The sequence below is a fragment of the Manacus vitellinus genome, unplaced genomic scaffold (assembly GCF_001715985.3).
Source record: "Manacus vitellinus isolate BGI_N305 unplaced genomic scaffold, ASM171598v3 scaffold_22_pilon, whole genome shotgun sequence".
Taxonomy (NCBI): domain Eukaryota; kingdom Metazoa; phylum Chordata; class Aves; order Passeriformes; family Pipridae; genus Manacus; species Manacus vitellinus.
Window position 1 is genome coordinate 4,604,957 of NW_021939632.1, and position 20,052 is coordinate 4,625,008.

Below are 20,052 nucleotides of genomic sequence, written 5' to 3' on the forward strand. Positions count from 1 at the left end.
AGTGCCAATGGGGAGGATTGGTGCTGGCAGGACCCCCAGCTCCCAGAGGGTGCCTGCAGGAACAGACCTGTGCCACTGGAACCCCACAGCATCATCCTTTTAACTTGCAAATAGCATGAGCTTGGTGGGGAAATGACTCAAGCACAGCAAACATGGGGTGCCAGGAGGCCGCTTCCAGCTCCGCTCCTGGGAGCGCAGCAGCACCCACACGCTAATCCAGCCAGATGTTATTAAAGCCTTGATCGAATTAAACATAGAGGGCTTTTAAGTTCTCCTTTTGGATTTACACAGAGTAAATTCTCCAGAGAGAATCTGCTAACTGACAGGTTACTTTTAAAAAATTTTGGCAGCTTGCTGGGTTGGAGCATTGGGTGCCCAGTCAGGGGCAGCTGGTGGATGCTTACAGGGTCCATGTGTTTCCCTAATGCTTTATGGACTTGGCTGAAACATCGGGAGGCTGTGGAGAACCCCAGAAATAATTTTTTATTAAATCCTGTTCTGATGGCTTTTCCCCCCTTCCCACTTTCAAATTCATTTATTTAATTTCCCCCCTTGAAATAAAGACTAATGTTGCTTAGTTGGAAAGCGTGGCTCTTTTGTCTCGGCTTGCAAGGAAAGAAAATAGCCTTGTTCCCCTTTTAATGCTCATGCATGAAAAATCTCCGGGCAAAATCTCCATTTATCAACCCAGACTGAAGGGCACACAACAGAGGAGCTTATTGCTCTGTGCCTCTTACCTTGTACCTCTGTTTGTGCTCTCAAGTGGTGTGATTAAGAAGATTGCTTTTGCTTTTAGGTGTCATGGGACAGAAAATTTACAGCAAGGGGAAGCAAGGACATGTGTGCAGCTTTACATGGAAATCACAGCATTTCAGAACAATTAAGAGAGAGGCATCAAGTTTGAGGCACGAGGTGATTTTCAGCACCGATGTGCTGAGAAAGGCCAGTGGGAAGCTGTTGGGGGTGGAGGGCTCAGGCTGGACCTCTGATGGTGCCACCAGCTGACCCAACCACAGGGAGCTGCTCCGCTGTGTCTATTCCACCAATAACAATATAATATTGATGCTTTTCACCGACCTCAACACAGTATTTTAAACAATTATTTATAGAATTAATAGAGAAGTCAAATAACTCAAATGAATTATAACATTTTAAAGTAATTATTTGCTATAAATGAACACAAATGGTTTCAATACATAATGCATTAACTCCAGCAGCAGGGAAATTCATCCCAATTAGAGGTATGCCAAGGCTGTGGCACGTCATCAGGGCACTTGGCTCTGGAACTAGCCTGAAACCCTTCATTGGCTATAAATTCATATTTTTCCCTCCCATATAAACTCCTCATGGCCTTTACTTTTTAGTAGCACACATCCAGGGTGAGCTTTTCCATTCTGTCCAATAATTGTTCCACTTGTTCCATGTAATTTCACAGGAGGTGCAGTAGTGGAGGGACACAGCCCAGCCTTCAGGCTCATCTGCTCTAAAGTAATTTTTTCTTGCACAGAAAATTTGTAGTGAGCAACAAGAGTATTTTAATGCCAGCAGCCAAATATGCTGGATAAAAAAGAGGGGGTGAGGTATCCACAAGGATCCTGATGGCATCAGGAGGGAGCTGCTCCCAGCCTTCCCTACCAAACCCCATCTCTTGGCCAAACAGGGACCATGCCTCAAATCAATCATCAGGGCAGATATTTTGTAGGCACAGTGCAGTTTCTTCCACCTAATTCAATCACTGCATAATTAAATTACCTTCTCTGGCACCTATTTATTTGTAGCAAAAGCACACGCTTTCCATCTTTTATTTTTATCCTTCCAGGCAGCTGATGTTGGACGATGCAATCAGTGGTGACAGAAAGGTTCTGTTTCGATTAACGAGAGAGCAAAGTTCTGGGAGGAGGAGAGGCAGAAAAGCTGGGATGGAGGAGGACTTGTGATAATTCAGGATGATTAGGGCTAATTGCCCTGTTTTACTGCCAGTTGCAGTTTCCGAGGCAGAACCACCAGGCTGTGAAGGTCTGGAGGTGTCCTCTGGGTGCTCGCAGGGATGGTGAGATGGCTGCCCAGTTTTCCGTGGGACTCATTGTGGCCCCATCGCTGCTTCTGGATCACAGGGCAGGGTAAGCAAAGGGACAGGGATGTTGTCCTGAGAGATCCAGCCATGACAGAGGGATGGAGGAAGAAGCTTGGTTTGATGTAGAAGCTCCACATGGAGAAAGTTGCTAGCAGTGATCCTTGGTGCATTACAATGGCACCATGTTGGCAGACAAACACCAAACCCAGCCGTGGCTTCTGACAGCATGTTTTTCCATGGAGAAAATCAGAAAGTGCCTGTCTGTCTGCAGCTCCCTGAAGTGTGGTGTTTATAATCCTCAAAAACCACAGTGCTGGCTGCACCTCATCCTTTGATGGACGTGTTGGTTCTTAATTCCAATGACACCTTGTGGCAAATGAGTCCAGCTAAATATTTCCTTTAGCTGTGTCAACGCTGTCACAGTGTAACTGTCTGGCTTTCCCTCTGGTGCCTCGATGATGTGGCCATGTTGGCTCTCCTCTAATTCTCCTCTTCCACCCTCTCTGTTGGCCTCATCTTCATCATCCGACTTTTCCCAGTATCTTATTGAAGACTGAGGCAGTGAAATCTCATCTTGACAGACTTCAGTAGGAGCACCTGGATTGCACCCAGACAGCTTATATTCTTATTAAACAACAAGTCACATAGCTTGCTCCAGTTCACACAGGTCACCATCATCCTGGAGTTACACAAGCCAAGAACACCTGGACTCCCTCAAATAGTGCCTGCTTTGGTAGTGGATGTGTGTGAAATCCCCATACTCACATTAGCCTATTTTTCAAGGCATCTGGTTTGCTTTTGGAAACTCCCAATCCTCAGGAAAGCAAAATGTGAAGAGACTTGGCTCCTTCCCAAAAAAAGCACAGTCAATATATAAAATATTCTCTGAGTTTGCTTTGCCCTTGTGTGGCTTAAATATTCCACTAGGATCATGGAAATAAGGAGAAAGGCTTTTATTATTACTAGTTTTGCCTATTTCTTATTAAGTTTTGCCATCTCCATGTCCTTTCTGTCCAGGTGGGATCCTGCTGGCTAGGGGCTGACATTACAACTGCCCTTGGGCTGTCTGGGAGCCCCTGGGCCACTTCTTCCTGCTCGTCCCTGGCTGCTGCTGGTGCTGGGAGTTGGGAAGGGGCTGTGTGGGGGACCCAGCCCAGTCCACCAGCCACTCTCCATCACCTGCACTGGCTGTGGCAGCCCGGGGAAATAATGTCACCATATCAAAGCACCCTGTGCAGCAGAAAGCCTTGTGAGCATCTCTGATAGACCCCAAATTTGGATGGAAAGCATTGCCTGGGAAATGGGAGGTTTCTGCTCAGCAAAACCCAGAGAAGCTGCCCTCCATAGCTACCCCATCAGGGGTGATTTCAAAGGGTTTCCACCCGCCGCTGTTTCCCCAGCACCATCACTCAGGCAGGACTCAGGGGGCGTGAGTGGCATCTCTAAGGGCATTTATGGCCATCCATGGTGGGGCTGGCCTGTGCTGAGATGGGTCAGGTGAGGAGACAGGTGATGGTAATGGGAACAACACGTGAAGAAGCAGAGTTCCCACTCCCAGGTGTTTGTGTGCATTTGGATATTCGTAGAAAGATGTCTGGACTACTGAAAGCAATGGAGGTAAGTAAGAAGTATTTTCCAATAGAAATATATTCTTATTTGTTCTTGGAACCTAAAATTCTACCCATGCCTCATGCCCTGTGGCAGCCACAGGAACAGACCCGCCAAAGTCATCTTTGTGGAGAACAGAAGTTTGGAAATAACGGGAAGCTTTTATCCAGAGCAAAACCTTTGTCATAAAACTCCAGAAAATGAATTTCATTTTCAATGGGTCCCCTGGGGCTTAAAATATAAGTATCTGAGGATTCATGTAGTAGTAAAAGTCTATAAAAGTCTTTGAAGCAAATGGGCTATTGAGGAATTATGTGTGGAAATGAATGGCTGGATTTCTCTGCAAATCTCTTCATAGAGATGCCCTGACATAACGAAGACACAGCAGATGCATTAGTAAAAATCTTCTTTTTAATAACTGCTATACCTTATGGTTTTCCTGAAGTGAGGGTTTACCAGATGGAAAATCCACTTAAAGACTTTTATCTAGAAAGGAGGCTGCAGTCATTCAGTGGGAAAAAGCCCGCTTGGTTCTCCATTCCCTCCCTGGGGTGAGGGATGCTGTACCAGTCTGTGTAATACTCAAGAGCAGTGAAAGACTTCCTTTCCCCTGGCATGAGGTGCTCAAAAGATGATCTGCGGTCCACAGCCAACTTTATGGTAACAAAATGCAAGAAGAAAAAAGCAATTTATGGAAACACAGTGGTTCTTGGCCAGGGCAATGCCACACACATCACCCACAGAACACCTGACAGACAGAAAATGCACTTGAAGAACATGAGCTGAGTTAGTTTTACATAAGTGCCGAGTTTTCTGTGGAAACACAGCTCCCTGCTTTAATTATTATCGATTTTCTCTTTTCCAAGGAAATGTTGGGCCTCTCTAAACCCCCTGCTGCTGACTCCAGAGATGTCACAACGATTTTGGCTGAGCAAGCATTTCTCTTGCAAATCTAAATATTTATGCTACAGCTGTGTAAACAGCCCAAACTCGAAGCATGGGTATTTTTAGTGTTCTTGAATTGTAGTGAAGGACCAAGACAGACATGTCGTGGACTCTGACATCTTCTTCTGCTGTTTATTGCATGTCATTAGTGATGGGCTCAGCCCCCTCAGCTCCTTTCTCAAGGTACTTGCTCTGATTATTTATGTGGATATATATATCCAGATGGATAGGAATTAGGTGGTAATTATTTTGTGTTGCATCGTCTATCTGGATGCCAAATGTACATCTGCTTAAATGCAGAGGTTTAAAATCATACAACATTAAAAAGGAAAAAAAAAGGCCGTTGTTAAAACACGATGTTCAGGAGGGAGAAAAGTTATTCCTTAGCATACATCCAAAGAATATGTTACCAATCTCGGCATGACTCTTCACAGATCCTTCTCATGGAGAAATTATTTACTTGGCATGGAACAAGCTGGACTTTTGTTTACAAGAGCTGACCTAGAGGTTACTTTATCCATAACTTGTGGCTCAAGAGCCAGGTCGGAGTGTGCACTTGCCTGATAAGGTATCGATGTGATTGCGGCCCCCTCCTTGATTTTGGCCGGGTAAATAAAGGGTTTAATGTGTACGTGTGTAGTGTCTCTGCAGAGTCACTCACAGCTTTGACCAGCTGCCTGCAGACATCACTGATGGGAGGAAGTGAGAGAAGGTGGGAATTGCAGGGGATGAGCTGCCTGAGTTAAACACAGTTCAAAATAGATAAAGGAAATAAATTATTTTTTCCTCTGGTCATAATGAGAAAGGATTGCTTTCAGAACTGTCATGCCAGCCAGGACATGCAACAGCCTCTGGCTTGCATTGGAGGGGTTTTAACTCTATTTGGGGCTTCATCTGAGCAGTGAAAATGGCTTGGTCCCCTTCCCATGGGGGACAAGCAACGCATCCCCCAACCTGCCTGGGTCCTATCATGGAGACAGTGGAGGGGGGTCACCTGCAAAGCAGCATGGAAGGACCCCCAGGACTGCATCCCAAACCCCCACAGCACTGCTGTGCCTCCCGGAGCGAGAGCCCACACCTCAGCAGGTACAGCAGGGGGGATGCAAACACCCAGTGTTTATTTAGGGGCTTCCCTGAATAAACACTTCACTCCCAAGTGGCAATGTGGCTGCTGGCACCTTGCCTGGGCAAGGAATCAATTCCCCTAAGTGACACCCCCACTCTTTGGTGGCATGTCCGGGAGGCACAAGGCTCAGGAGTCTTGGGCTCGCTGGGTCAGTGTGGGCAGTGCCCTCCTGCTGTGGGCGTGACCCCACCAGGAGCTGTCCCAAGAGCAGGGGGTTGAGACTTGAGTCTTCAAAAGCAGTTTCTGCTCAGATGTTAGTGTTTTGGAGCCTCAGTCACCTTGAACAGGAGCAGTTCACCAGCACACTCCAGCATCAGCCCCACACACGTGCTCAAGCCTTTTGACAAATTTGGTTAAAACAAAACACAGTACTGTGCAGGAACAGAGCTCAAATTTCAAGTCAGGGAGGCCTTGTACCATGGGGAATTTGACTGATATGGTTAATATTAAGCAAACAATTTCTAATAGGGGAACATTGCCAGAAATACAGGGTTTTTCTTTTCAGGTGCAAAAGAAAAACTGGCAATTGGATTCTCAATTTTCTCCTGGTTTTCACCAGGGAGGTTATCACAGTTTGCAAAGTGCTGCTGGGGCAAGAAGGACTGAAACCAACTCCTTATGCTCTGCCACTTAATTAATTTTAGGCACTTCACAGTAAAACATAATTTGGCCCAATTTCTACAAATGAGAAGACTGGTAAAAATGCCTGGCTCACCCAGTTCCATTGCACACCCCAAATGTGCTGCAGCCAAACATGGGAGCTTTTCCACCTGAATATTAAACGAGGAAGGGAAAGTAATTGAAGCCTCCTAAAATTAAGGGTCTAAATCCATTTACATTTACAAGCTTTGTAATTAAATAATAAACCATAATATTATGGCTTTCACTCTAAATGTGAATTCAAGAGCATATGTCTAAGATTACATTACAGCCCCTTATTTGTTTAGCCTGCTGCAGTCCCCGCTTGCAGGGAGGAAAAAATTGCACGGAGAAGAAGAAATTAAATCCCTGAGTCCCAGAGCCACAGCAGGTCCCTTCTGCTTTAGGCTGGGCAGGTTCAGTCAGGCTTTTCCTTCCAAAGCTGCTGAGGCGCCTGATGCAGCACAAGCATCTTCCTTCCCCACGGGCAGATGGGCCAGTTACTGACCCCATCCTATGTCTGGCCTGCTCCTGATGAAACCTTGTGCCAGAGCCTGTCCCCTCTGTGTGACCTGTCCCTGAGGTGACTGCTTGGAGATGCTCACTCTGCCCCATCACACAGGTTCTTGTGTGCCAAGACAAGGCACAGACCTGCATGCTCATCCCCACTCCATGCCTGGCACCGGCAGCAGCACCTCTCTTTGGGGCCATGCTGGGGCTTGAGGCATCTCTGCCCCTCTGGTAATCTCTGCCCATCCTGCCTTTGAGCACAGGGACAGCAGCACAGCCACCACTTGTCTGCTCTTTTATTTGCAGTCTCGGCAAAGAAATTAAGGGAGCGGGAAGGGGAATAAAGCAGTAAGCGATGAACAGCTGCTGTGCTTTACATTTCCCATGGTGACAATAAATTGCAGCCTGTGTGCAGAGCAGCCACTTCTGGGGAGAGAGAGGGGTTGGGGGAGCTTGTTCTGATGTGGGGGATTTATTTACGGACTATTTACTTTATTTCCTCCTGGGGTGTCCTCTCTCTTCTCAGTCTGAACTACAGCTCTGTGCTGGCATTGCCAAGGGTCCCAGAAGCCACTTTGCAAGGGCTTGCCAAGGGAGCCAGTGTGCAAACGGCTTTGGGAACCTTCTTGGTTCAGAGTCTCTTGCCCATCATCTCGACATCATTTACTACTTTATAAATATTTAAAGATCACATGTACATGTGCATAGCCTGCTGCAGCAAAGTTTCCCCCCAGCACAGCAGGGAGGAGACACCAGTTTATCCCAGTGACATGCTGGGACCAGGCAGCACAGCTGTGTTTCACCACGGGTCCAGCAGTGGCTGCCACCTGCCCTGTCCCCTCATCTCCATTCCCAAGTGAAAGGTAATGCACCCAAGACCGTTATGTCCCTGTGTCACAGTCACCTAAACTCATCTGTCACTCCCTCCTGTTTTTCTTTCCTCTTTTATCCCATTGTGTTGCTGGAGCAGCACTGGCAGCCACCACCATTCAGAGCTTCTCCTTCATTTCCCTGTATGTTTTTAGAGGGCCTTTAAAACCACAAACATCAATTATCGCCGCAGAGTTTTCATCCCGCGCAAGGGCACAATGAGCAATGCAAATGGTACAAATAAAGTGTTTGATATTTAATGATCCCACACTGGATGGGGAAGATGTGCTCTTGAACAGGAGTAGCTTTCTCAAGCCAGTGCAATGCAGAAGGACCTCTGCCTCTCATAACTAATTGAGCCCTAATGATTTTCCTTTATCATCCAAAATGAAAACAAAGGATTTAAGGGAGGTTTTATTGCAGCACTGTGGATCTCTCTATTCATTTTTTATTCCCCACATTAAAAGCTGTGCTTTGACTTGTCCTTCTGAAGCTGCCTCTCCCTGCTGTTGCTGCTGCTTTTGTAATTCTGTCCCTTTGCCTCTGAGGACTGGAAAACAGACGCTGTGGCTCATACAGCCTCTGCCAGGAGCAAAGGTGCCCAGACTGTCCCCATTAGCCACACTGTCCTCCAAGAACTTATGGATTTGGGTATTTCAAACCGGGTGCGAATTACCAGGGTTGCACAGGCACCAAGAGGGAGGTTAGCCCAAGGCACAGGGGGAAAGCTCACCCATACCCAGCTCTCATGGAGGATGATGGAAATGCCAGAAAGGACCAGGGCAGAGCAGATCTTGAAGCAACAATGCTTCATTCCCTCCAGCTTGGGGGGGGGGGACGGCAGTGATTTGGAATGAGCTGCTTGCTTGCCCTGGCTCCCTGGAAGCAAAGCCCACTGGCACCCTCCCTGGCACACTCCTGCACCAGCTGCAGGGTGCATATTTAACAGGGAGAAGAAAGGGAAGACTTGTTTTTGCCAGGAAAACACCCAGGATGTGTACTGCATGCACTCTTCCCTGTGCTGAGCCCTGTGTTCAAGTAGAGGCACTGAGTAAAGGAAAGATGGCAGGACGGGAACAGCACTGAAGGAAATCTTGCAGTTGAATCATTCTGCAAATGGCAATGGCTCAAATCACTGTGCAGCTCTTTCTGGCCATTTGATGTAATTAAGGCTGGGCTCTGAGGTGCCATCTCAGCCCCACGACACATTCCAAATTGCTGCTCCTCTGCAAAGCTGCCTTCAGAGCTGTCCTTGAGACATCAGCAGAGGGGTTAATTGGAATCGACAGGAAAATTGGCCTCTGGAGGGAGAAATGTGGATGCTGGATGTGTGTGAGCCAGTGGGAATGGAGCCATGCTGCTGCCAGGGCCCTGATATCCCCTTGCACAGTAGCAGTGGGTGCTGACACCCATGAGACCAGTGACTCCACGTCCAGCCCAACCTCAGCTGCCTTCACTCCAGCTGTCTTTGTCCCAGCAGCCAGAGGCAGCCCAGACACCAGCATGGAAATCCCACAGGCACCAGTGCTGCTGAGCTCACGTGATTACCCCACGCCCATGGGCAAGGCTGAGGATGGATTTGGCCCTTCCAGCTACCAGCTCTCCAAATCTGGCATTGACACTGAGCTCAGTGCCCGGGTGCTGGCAGGATCTTAAGGGGGATAAAAACAGAGCTGGAGCCCAGCCACTGGGCCACCTCCCTCCTTCCTCACCCTTGAGCAGCGCACCAGCTGCTTTGCAGAGTTGTGGACTCCTGTCATTTTTCTAGGTATTTCTCATCTCCTTTCATGCCATTAATCACACTATTTCAATTAACAGACCTGAACCATTGAGCAGACCTGTCCTGCACTAATGTGTTATTAATTGGGTCAGGTTGGATGGCAGCAATATTGAGTGCCAGGCAGCTCCAAGCTTTCATCTTCCTGGTCCAGGCTTGTTTCATTTATCTAATCACTTCCCCAGTGCCACAGGGGCCCCTGTCACTTTTTCCTTCTCCACTCACCTTCAAGGTACCCTGATACACTTTCTGCATTGCCTGGTATCAACTATATACTGAAGAGAGTCATATCTAAGTCACAGTACTCTCCCAAGAAAAATCAATGATTGTTTACATTACTACAATCTCTATTTTAAAGTAATTCATGGCAGAGCTGTGCTATTAATTTTATTAAGTTGTTAATAGTGGGCAGATATTATTCTGCTCCATTGATCCCAAGTTGATGCAATTACCACTTACAAAGCTTACACTGTATGGCTGAAAATTTCAATTCTGTTTGCAACCTGAAGCTGTACATTAAAAATGTGCCAAGCCAGATGCTGGTGGTGGAACTTGGGGAAAGTTGATTCAAAACAAACAAGGAACTGCCCAAATATTATAACGTCCACCCTTTTAAAGGAGAGGTACAAAAATCAGCCTGGAACCCAGCCTTTCCCAAATGGCCCCTGCCTAAGGGAGGGACAGGTACTGTCCTCAAACCTCCTGGATCCTATGGTTCACAGAAAACTCATCATCATGGATTACTGGTTAACTGAAACAGCCTCTGATGTGAATGGGAAATTTTATAAGTGAAACTAAGTTTAGTTCTATCTGCACAGAAAACATATCAAAAGCCAGGACAGGCCCATGACTAGCTAAGTGTGCATTGCACTCTGTTTACAACAGATAAATGTAAGTCAGAGGCCTCAGATTTCTTTTCCTCTTCTCTAGCTAAAAAAATTATATGATCAACTTCACTCAGTTAAAATGGTTGTTCCACATTATAAACCAGCAGCCTTGTCTCCCACGCAAAACAAATAAATGAAAAAATAAATTATGTGCTTAACTCTCCACAACTGAGAGATGTTCTGCAGCTGGGAAGCTCCTCAGGGTGGCTGCATGGTGCTGGAGGAGGGTGTGTGCCAGGGGCTCTGTGAGCTGGCATGCAGGAGCAGAATCCCTACTGTTTGTCTGGGATGCTCCTTGCTGCCCATCTCCTGGTGCCAGCTTCCAGCAAGCTCAGCCACTGAGATTCCCTATGGAGGGATGCTCAGGGGAGCATCCCTGAGCCTGGCTGGGGTAGAGCAGAGCACATGCTCTGCTCCTCAGTGGGGCGTCTGGGTGACAGAGGAGCAGGCACAGCAACTTCCCAGACCCAGCAGTTCTTACGCTGGTCAGAAACAAAGCTGTTTGCAAGGCAGTGCTGAAACAGAAGTTCAGATTCATGAGCGTTTTTGCTATTGAAAGGGGTGATTTTTAGCATTCCCCCTCCCTTGTACTTTTAAAACCATTTAAACCACATGGCCGTGTGGTTTTTTTGGCCCTTTTGGAGAGTGGAGGACTGTGCTTAAAGCTTCCTCTTCCTGCAGAAACTGGGCTATGAGCAGCAGGAGCAGCACGACCTGTCTGCTGTACAGGTGTGGGGAGCCCAGAGCACAGACCAAGCCTGCAAACAGCTCTCTCCAGGCAGACCAGATGCATATTAGCCCAAGTGCCTTTCCTAGTGCTCGACACGCTTTACCAGGGGGTAAGTTATAAGCAAATCCTTCCCCTGCCTCACCATCCAGACAGCTCGAAGTCCCTTGGAAACTCTGATAGAGTTTGGCTCATCAGCGTATCAGGATCTGTTTTATTTTATCTGCCCGCACAAGCCTGCATGCAGGGATAGATCAGATTAACATGACTGATGAAAAACATCCTCCTCTTTATCCCCTCTGACAGCAGCAACCCTTTATCAACAGTCTGAAGACAAAGTTTTCTCAGCCATAAGTTTTCTGCCCTGAGGGTTTGTTGTTGGTTTGTTGTTTTTTGGGGGGGTTTTTGTTTTGGTTTGGTTTTTTTTTTCCAGTAGAAGTTTATTTTTGCTTCAAGAAAAATCACAACATTTTGATGGAAGATTTTTCAGCCATCCTTATGCATTAGACATGGTGGCAGACAGGCTTGGCACATCAACATCTGCTCCTTCTCACTGGATTGAATTTAATATCTGGTGTATGAGTGCTAACCCTCCCCTGGAGCTTTGTTGGAGTCAGCTCAGTGAGATGGCTGGAGAGAAGAAAATAGCTCCTTTTCTGAGGGTTTCCAAACACTTTTCCATAGTGACCCTCTCATCATTTTATCCCCTTTTACAAAGCTAACTTCATAATGCCTTCCAATGAGGCTTTGGGGAGGACAGTGCTATAAATTGCAGCCCAGTGAATCCGCCACTCACTGCTGCTAATATACTGCATTTATCCTCACTGCCACAGAGGCTGTGGCAGCCAAAGGAGGAGAGAAGGAGAAAAGTAATTACTTCTCGCTCAGCTTGTCACCAAATCCTTTCATCAGCCCTCTCACGTCTTTCTTGGCTGCCTGAGTGACTTGCCAAGCTCTGCTGTGCCAGTGCTGGATTCAGTGGTGCTGGCATAATGGGGTGTGAGGCATATGGGGGTGCTGGTGTAATGGGGAAGGGGTTGGGTGACATGGGCACTGGGAGCCCCCTCAGTGTCTGGCAGGCCCCAGGCTGCCCGTTCATGTGCACCAAGTCTCATCAGCCCAAACCATTGCCCCTTGAATGACATTAGGATCCCCCGATCAAAATGTGGGTTTGTTTCAGCCAGGAAGTCTTATCCCAAAAGCATCCCCTGTGTGGAGTGAGGGAGAAAAGAAGGGGTTTCCTCCAGGTTTTGGGTTTTTTTTTTCTAAATACCCTTCAGTTGTTAAAGAGCCTAATCTACTGGAGAGGACTCAGACTCCACATCTTCATTCAGCAGTGTGGATCAGCCAGACACTGAGCTAAAAGCAAAGCTACTGACTCATGAAATGAATCCAAAATTAGGCCAATTTGCTGGTTGGTGCTGAGGTTCCCAGGAGCAGCAACATCTTCCTGAGACCTGAAACCAGGTGGAATATCAACAGCCCTTGCCTGGGGCATGTATTAAATTGAAAACAAATATTTTGAACAGAACCTGATGGGCCATTTTTCTGATTTTCTTCAAGTCCTGCAAGATCAAAGAAAAGATGAACAGCAAGGGCCATTTACCTCTGAGGAGGTGGTGGATGTGGGGACCACTGGTGATGCAGTTAAAATATTCCACTTAACTGGCCCAGCACTGCCGTCATTGGGCTGTCATGCACTGAAACCAGTGTGCCATGTGATAAATTTGATGCACTTCACACTGAAATTGATGCATCACCTTTGGAATCAAATTTATCATCTCTTCTGTCACACTCCATATAGTGGATCAGAGTCACCACCTACTGAATTAAAATCTTCACGTGCAGTTCACATCACACCATAAATCAGGACAAAATGGAATTAAATGCATTGTATGCTAAGAACTCATTCATCACACCATAAATTAAACATGGGACAAGCCTCTTAGGCTGGATGTGCCCAGTTATAGACTGCAGAGTCCACTGGGGAAAACATGACACCACTGATGTCACTGAGGGCTTGGTCATTAATTTCAGTTAACTTTTTAATCTACTGTTTACTGGATCCATCTCTGTCCTGGACCAACACAAAACTTGGGTACCCAGAAACTTCTGCTGTCAATGACTCTCCTATTAAACCATCCACATGTCCCACTTGGAGGTTTAGGTGGGAGCCTGGAGGAGAGATGCAAATCAGACCCCTAACCTGCTCCTGCACGGGAAATGGCAGCAAGAGGCTGAGAGGGCTTTGCAGCCCTTTCTGGCAGCCAGCACAATGTGGGACACACACACAGCACCTCTTGTCCTCAAAGGACTGTGTGCCAAGGAATGGCCAGGCTCAAAGTGTGTCAACATCCTTTTTGCTGGAGGGGAGCATCCTTATCCTAACTTCTCAGCAGAGCTGCACAGGGCTCGCCATGGCTACAGGAGCTGTTGGATGCCTGACACCCCTTTTGCAGTCTTTGGACTTCTAAGAAACAAGAAGGGGAAAAAAACCCCAGGCTCAGGGATACATGTGCTGTCAGAACATCCCAAGCAGTTCAGCCCTCGGCAGTAGGTGTGTGACAAATGGAAACAGGAGCACAGAGCAATGGATACCAGCTGCTCAAGGCCAAAGCTAGGGACTGAGGCAAAGACACAACTTCAGAAATTCTTATCTAAAACCAGATACTGTTTTATCTCTTTTCTTATCTATGTTAATTTTTGCTTTTCTGACAGCATCTCCCTGTGTGCCCTCACAGCATGGCCCCATCTCAGCTCCCCAGGGAAAGGTGGGACAAACTTCCAGCTGAAGCACAATGCAGTCAGATACATCCTTGGATCCAATCCATAGTCTTTCCTTTTATTTTTGTATTCATCTGGTCCTCTCAAAATCTGCTCAGGAGCAATTAAAGCCTGTCAGCTAGAAGCTGATGCAACTTCTATTTAATTAGCCCAGCAGCCAATAAAGATCTCATTCATCAAACTCTCACAGAAGGTGTGGCAGTGGAGGGGGGGATTTGTCACTTCTCCCCTAGATCCAGATGGCTGTGGAGCATCTATCAGTGATCCGATCACACGCATGGACTCATGTGCACATCTGAGGAGACCGAGCAGCTGGGACACATCTGTCCACAAGGCAGTTATGGGAGGAATCAGTGCAAGACTGTCCCAGGTGCTGTGGTAGCAAGTCCTGTTGGAAGCTCAGACTCCAGATCGCGACTAACCTGGGCAGAGAGTGACCCTACTGGGATGAGCAGCTCTGGGGGGCTTTTCATCTTCTGACCCATTTTGGTGCTCTTCTCAGCAGCAGGAAAAGGCAGAGATGTGTAAGGAAGACTGAACATCAGCAGGATGAATTGGGGAAGAGGCCTGAAAAAAGGAGTTTGCCCCATAGCTGCTGCTTTGCCCTGGGAGGGGTTTAAGAGCTCCCCTCCCTGTCTGCCACACTGAACCTAAACATAATAGAGTTGGCAAAGCAGGAGATAGGAAATCAGATACTGATGGATCCCAGCAAAGTTTTGGGGTGTTCAGCATGCCAGAGAAAGTTTTTGGGGTGACACCCTCTAGGCTTGAAAGCTTCCCCTTAAATTGACTGTCAGGGTATCAAATATTTGCCTGACCTTGCCTTGCCAGACCACCTAAGCAGGACACCGTTGGGTTGAGCTTTTTCCAAAGACTGGGTAGCGTGGCCAGGAGGATGGGGGGAATGTAAATCTGTACACACAAGGTCACTGTGCTGGCTTTGTGTCATGAAAAGGGGTTTCACCAGCTCAGACCTGCTCCTGCAGGAGCAGGTCCCTGTGGGAATCACTCGCCAACACTGTTTGCAGCCTCACCATCACAATTCACTGAACTGAAAAAAATAAATCTGCTATCACAGGACAGTTCAGATTACAAACATGAGTGATGGTATCTTTATAATTAATGATTATGAGAAAGCAGCTTAATAGTTTGGTTCCTTGTGACCGGCTTGATTTGCAATACATGGCAGTTGGCGTAAGCAAAACAGGTAACTGGAGCCAGTTTACCCTTGGTGTGTCCAGCTGGTTGCTCCACTTCACAAACTTGCATGTAAGCATGTTTTTTCACAAAGCCATAGCCCCAAGAGCAGAAGAGGGCTGCAGATGTAACCCCAGCAACAGCCACATTCCCAAGATGGGAGATGCTTGGGGGTGGAATGATGAGCAGTTTCTTGCTGCTGCCCCACACATCTGCAAGTTGCTATTGTCAGCAATCTCCCCTGGCATTTGCAGAGAAAATGCCTGTGCTCAGGTCAGAGCCCAGAGCCACACATCTCCTCAGTAGTTATTAAGAGGAACATCATAGCTGGCATATTTCTGTGATCGATGCTGTATCAATCAACTGGAAAAGTGTTAAGCAAGCCTTAAAAAGAAGTGAGATGAAGGCTTAAATACCAGTCTAAGATGTCCATATTATGGGGATTATTCCAAGATTGAAAACACGTGTGCAGAGATGCTGACATACATAGCTGTGCCCCTCTCCCTGCTGCTCCATGCTGGACACGCTGCTTCCAAGGGAAGTGAGTAATGAGTGCTTGCATTGCAAACGGTGATGGGCAATTAGCAGAGGGCACATAGAAACCTGTATGCAGTTCGAGTCTGTGGTTTACTGCTTATCAAATAAAATGTAACGAATAAACACTCTCTATTAACACCTTATTTCAAGCCAAGCTGTGGTGCTTGCATGCTTTTATTCTCTTTCATCAAGTCTGGTTTGATTTGGCTTATTATTGTTTAAGATCAATATGATATGCTACACTTGGAGTTGCCAACTTTAGTAATTTTTGCTGGTGTGACATTTGGTATTTCAGAACTCAGGCAGGGGGCTCCTTTTTTAAGGAGAGCCTCAGATTTTCTTGCATTAAAACAAAAAGTTTGTGGCCAGGTCAGTTGTGGAGAAATTTATGTGTGGCATTCAGTTTCTCATATTCAAAAAGCACATAAACAAACAAACAAACAAACAAACAGAAACCTTCCACAAAACCAAACTCAATCAAACAAAAAACAAAAAACACACCCCAAACCAAAACAAACCCTCAAATGTGTTATCTTATAATCATCTGTGATTTTTCAAACACTATGCCCTTGGGGAACCCAACTCACAGATTTTCTGCCAACAAAGGGTGATTTTTCTTGAGAACAAATTCACTTCTCATCTCCAAAGCCAGGCCCATACACCAGTGAATTCCTGTATTGTGAGTGCAAAGCCACGGTCAGAAACCGCAGGACAGGGATGGCCCTGTGCCCAGCATGTGCTCCAGAGGCTTCACACTTTCTCTCAGTCTCTAGTCTGGTGCTGTGTTTTCTCCCAAAAGATGCCCCTGATTCCCCAGGGTAATGCATCGGGCTTTCCCATGGGGTGTAGTACCCTCCTGGCTGTACCTGCAGCCATCTACACCAGAAACAAACTTCCCATGCAGAAACTGGTGCTTCAGCCCTTTCTGTGCCCTTTACCCTGTGCTCAGACCTGGACTGAATGGAGAGGAAGCTGCTGAAGTGCATGGATGTATTTTACCTGTCTCAGGACCTGGACTGAATGTTTCCCCGTGATGTCTCCAGTACTTCACAGAGGACAAAATCCAGCATGTCCTTCTGGATTTCTCTTTTCCAAGGAGGCTCAAGGTGGTCTCTTTGCTCCCGTGTTTGTGCTCAGAAGGGACCTAATAGCATTTAAAGTCTGAACAGACACAGCAAGCTCAGGGCTGGGAGAGAAAAAACACTCCTTTTGCCAGCCCTTCATGTTAAGCATCTATATTTAAAATGACTACATACGTCTGTATTTAAAATGACTACATAAACTAAGAAATTAATAACAGGCCTAAGCGCTTTACCAGGCAAATCTGATTTCTTCTTAGGAGAACTGAGGGAATAAAGCTAAAAAATTTGCTTTGAGGATGAGATTTAATTCAAAGTGCCAGTGTTAGTTCTTCTACTGCACTTGTAGGTTTAGAGAGTAAATCTGTTTGCTAGCAAACAATTGTCTTAAACAAGATCATCATTAATCCTGAATTCAGCTGTCAAAAGGACTGAGACTGCAAACTAAGAGGGAACAAGAAAAACCTGGTAATTTGTCTGTTAAATATTTGTAAACTGTCATATCAATAATGGATAATAAGAAAATTTTGAGCCTCCAGAGCTGATGCATAACACAAAGCTTTGCTGTATTGCACCTAAACTATTATCAATTGCACATTTATTATAATAATAGATGAAAAGCTTCTCAGCTGAAAAACAAGATCAATTTGAGCTCAAGCTGTTTGGACATATTCTAAATGTTGTAATTAAAATGCAGCATGAATGTTCCTTAAAAAAAAAAGAAAAGAAGAATAGCCCTGCTACAATTATGCCATCCAGCCTTGACTCAGTAACCTGACCCTGAGAGAAAAAAAACAGGCAAAATTGTATTTGTGTCCAGTCAGACATTTCTCATCTTCAGGGCTTGCTGCACAGCCTAAGCTAATACAACTTTTCCTGTAGAGTCAGGATCCAGCCCAGGCTTGAAGGTTTGATGCAGGGGATCAGCCTAGGTTGCACTGACCCCCCCATGCAGGTCAGGATTTGATTAGAGTCCAGCCAAGAAACCCAGCTGAGCTCTATCTTGCTGCAAAGGCAACTGTAGTTTATGGTGGAAAAAACCCCAAGAAACTGTAAAAAGAGATAAGCCATCTGTGTGAAAGGTTTCACTCCTGGAGCAAGTGCCTTGGGGACAGAAATGGTCAGAGTAACATTTTCCCCACCACCATCCCCACAGTGTTATCACACACATCAAAACATGACTCTGGCCTCCTGCAGCAATTAGAGACTCAGGGACACTTCCCAGGAGCTGCCTGCCACCCTGGAGAATTGGGCTCTTCTTTTGTTCTGATAAAGAAGTGACTAGTGAGCTACAGCAATCTCCCAGTAGCTCTCTAAATAATTGTGTTCTCTTATGTCTTTTAATCATAACCCTCATGAGGCTCATACCACATGTGCAATCCAAATTAGCCCATCAGCTCAATTTATCAAAGGGATCTAATTTAATCCCACTCTTTGATGGAGACAGGAGTGGTCAAAGTCCACCCTAATGATTTTCTAAGTTTACTTAGCTTGCAGATCTGGGGCGTGAAAGGCACTTGGACTCCAAGCACAGCATTGATAACAGGAAGCCACAGGCAGGAAGACAAAACTGGCAAGAGCTTGACAGTCTGAATCAAAAGAAACCACAGCAAAAACGTGGAAAAACAGCGGAGAGTGGAGACTGAAAAGGCAAAATAAACCCCATGATTGGTGTCACCACGAGTAATATCATGAGGCTGGTAAAATAAATTGTTGGAGGCAACAGCTCCCGTGGAGTGACTATGGCTACTGTGAGAGACCCACTAAGGAGAGGGCCAGAGCAGATGAACCCAAGGAAATGAAGAGCCAAAGGAAAGCAGGCACAAAGTGCTGTGTGTGGCAGATCTGCTCTGAACTGGCAGCATCCCATCCCAGCCAGAGAAGGATGCATTAAGCATGAGAGCATACCTTTATGTGGAAAAGTCCCTGCTCTTCCCTAACAAGCTGAAAAGAGGCTCAAAACTTTCAGAGATGAACAGGTTCAGTCTAGGGGCACTAAGATGACTCCTCTGCTCATTTTCATCCCAGTAGGTCAGTGGACCCCAGAAGGTGTAATACAGTGTCACCAGCTAAGAAATGTTGAGCAGACTGAAGCAAAAACCCAAAGGAAGGAGCCCAAATCCCTGGCTTCAAGGGATGCTGAACAATGGACAGCTTTAGGACCATAGGCTTCAAAGGTAAGGGTTTTAAGGAAAAGCTAAAAGCCCAACCATCTTCAGAAAAGTGAGAGTAGACAGAAGACTGAGCAGTGTTTCACTGCATAGCTGTGAGTGATGGATGTGAGTATAGAAAAAAAAAAACACAAAAAAAACTTTACTAGACAAAACCCAGCTGGTTATGAAGCTCTCAGTGGCTTTTAATAGTTTTCAGCTCAAACAGAAGAGGGAACTCAGAGCCTGCATTACAGAAGCTTGAGGAGTGCTGCAGGCTTTGGGAAATGGAGCATGAGCCCTTTGGTTACAACCAGCATGCAAAAAAGGACAGTGTAAAGAAGGAACAAAGAAATCCTCCAGTAGGGATGTAAAGGACTATGCTGGCACCATTAGTGCAGAAGGATTCTTCACGTCACTGTCAAAGTTTTGGCAGAAGATGGATGGACCACCTGCCTGCAAACAGGCAAGGGTATTTATTTATTTTATAGAGAGAGTGCAGGTGCTCAGGACAACCTTTGAGGGGGAAAAGGAAAGAAAAACAGTGATATTAGCTCCAAAAGTAAATCCACAACCAGCAGACACCAAAGGGTAAAATGCAAACATTACCCAGGCTGGCTAATCCCCACAAAAGTTAAAAATCTGTCAAATCCTTGGTTTCGTGAGGGATGTGCACTTTGGAGAGGTGGGGGACCTGAATTTTAGGAGATCTTCCAGGAAGGTGCTCATGGGTGGGCAGAGTAAGAGAGTCCCTTGCTCCAAGGCAGTGATGAGATGATGGGACTGCACAGCTCCCTCGGCCAGACTCCAGCGCAGCTAATGACACTGGCTAATGACACTGAATGAGAAAGAGGGGGGGGAAGCAAATTAAATACACTCTAGGGAAAGAGTGAACTTTCTTCTCTTTCCTGTGTAGATTTTGTGCTGTAAAAAGTGTCAGGAAGAAAAGGTTGCACAGAGAGCCTGCAATTGGCACACAGATGGTCTGGCCAGTGCTCAGAGCTGGGAGCTGCAGCCCCCAGAGAGGCATCTGAGCATCTGCTGGCCTCTACTGAGGGCACAGCAGGAGCTGGACTGCATGGCCTCACATGTGGGTGCCACTGCGATTGACAGCAGTTTGCCTTTTTCAAAGGCAGCAGCTC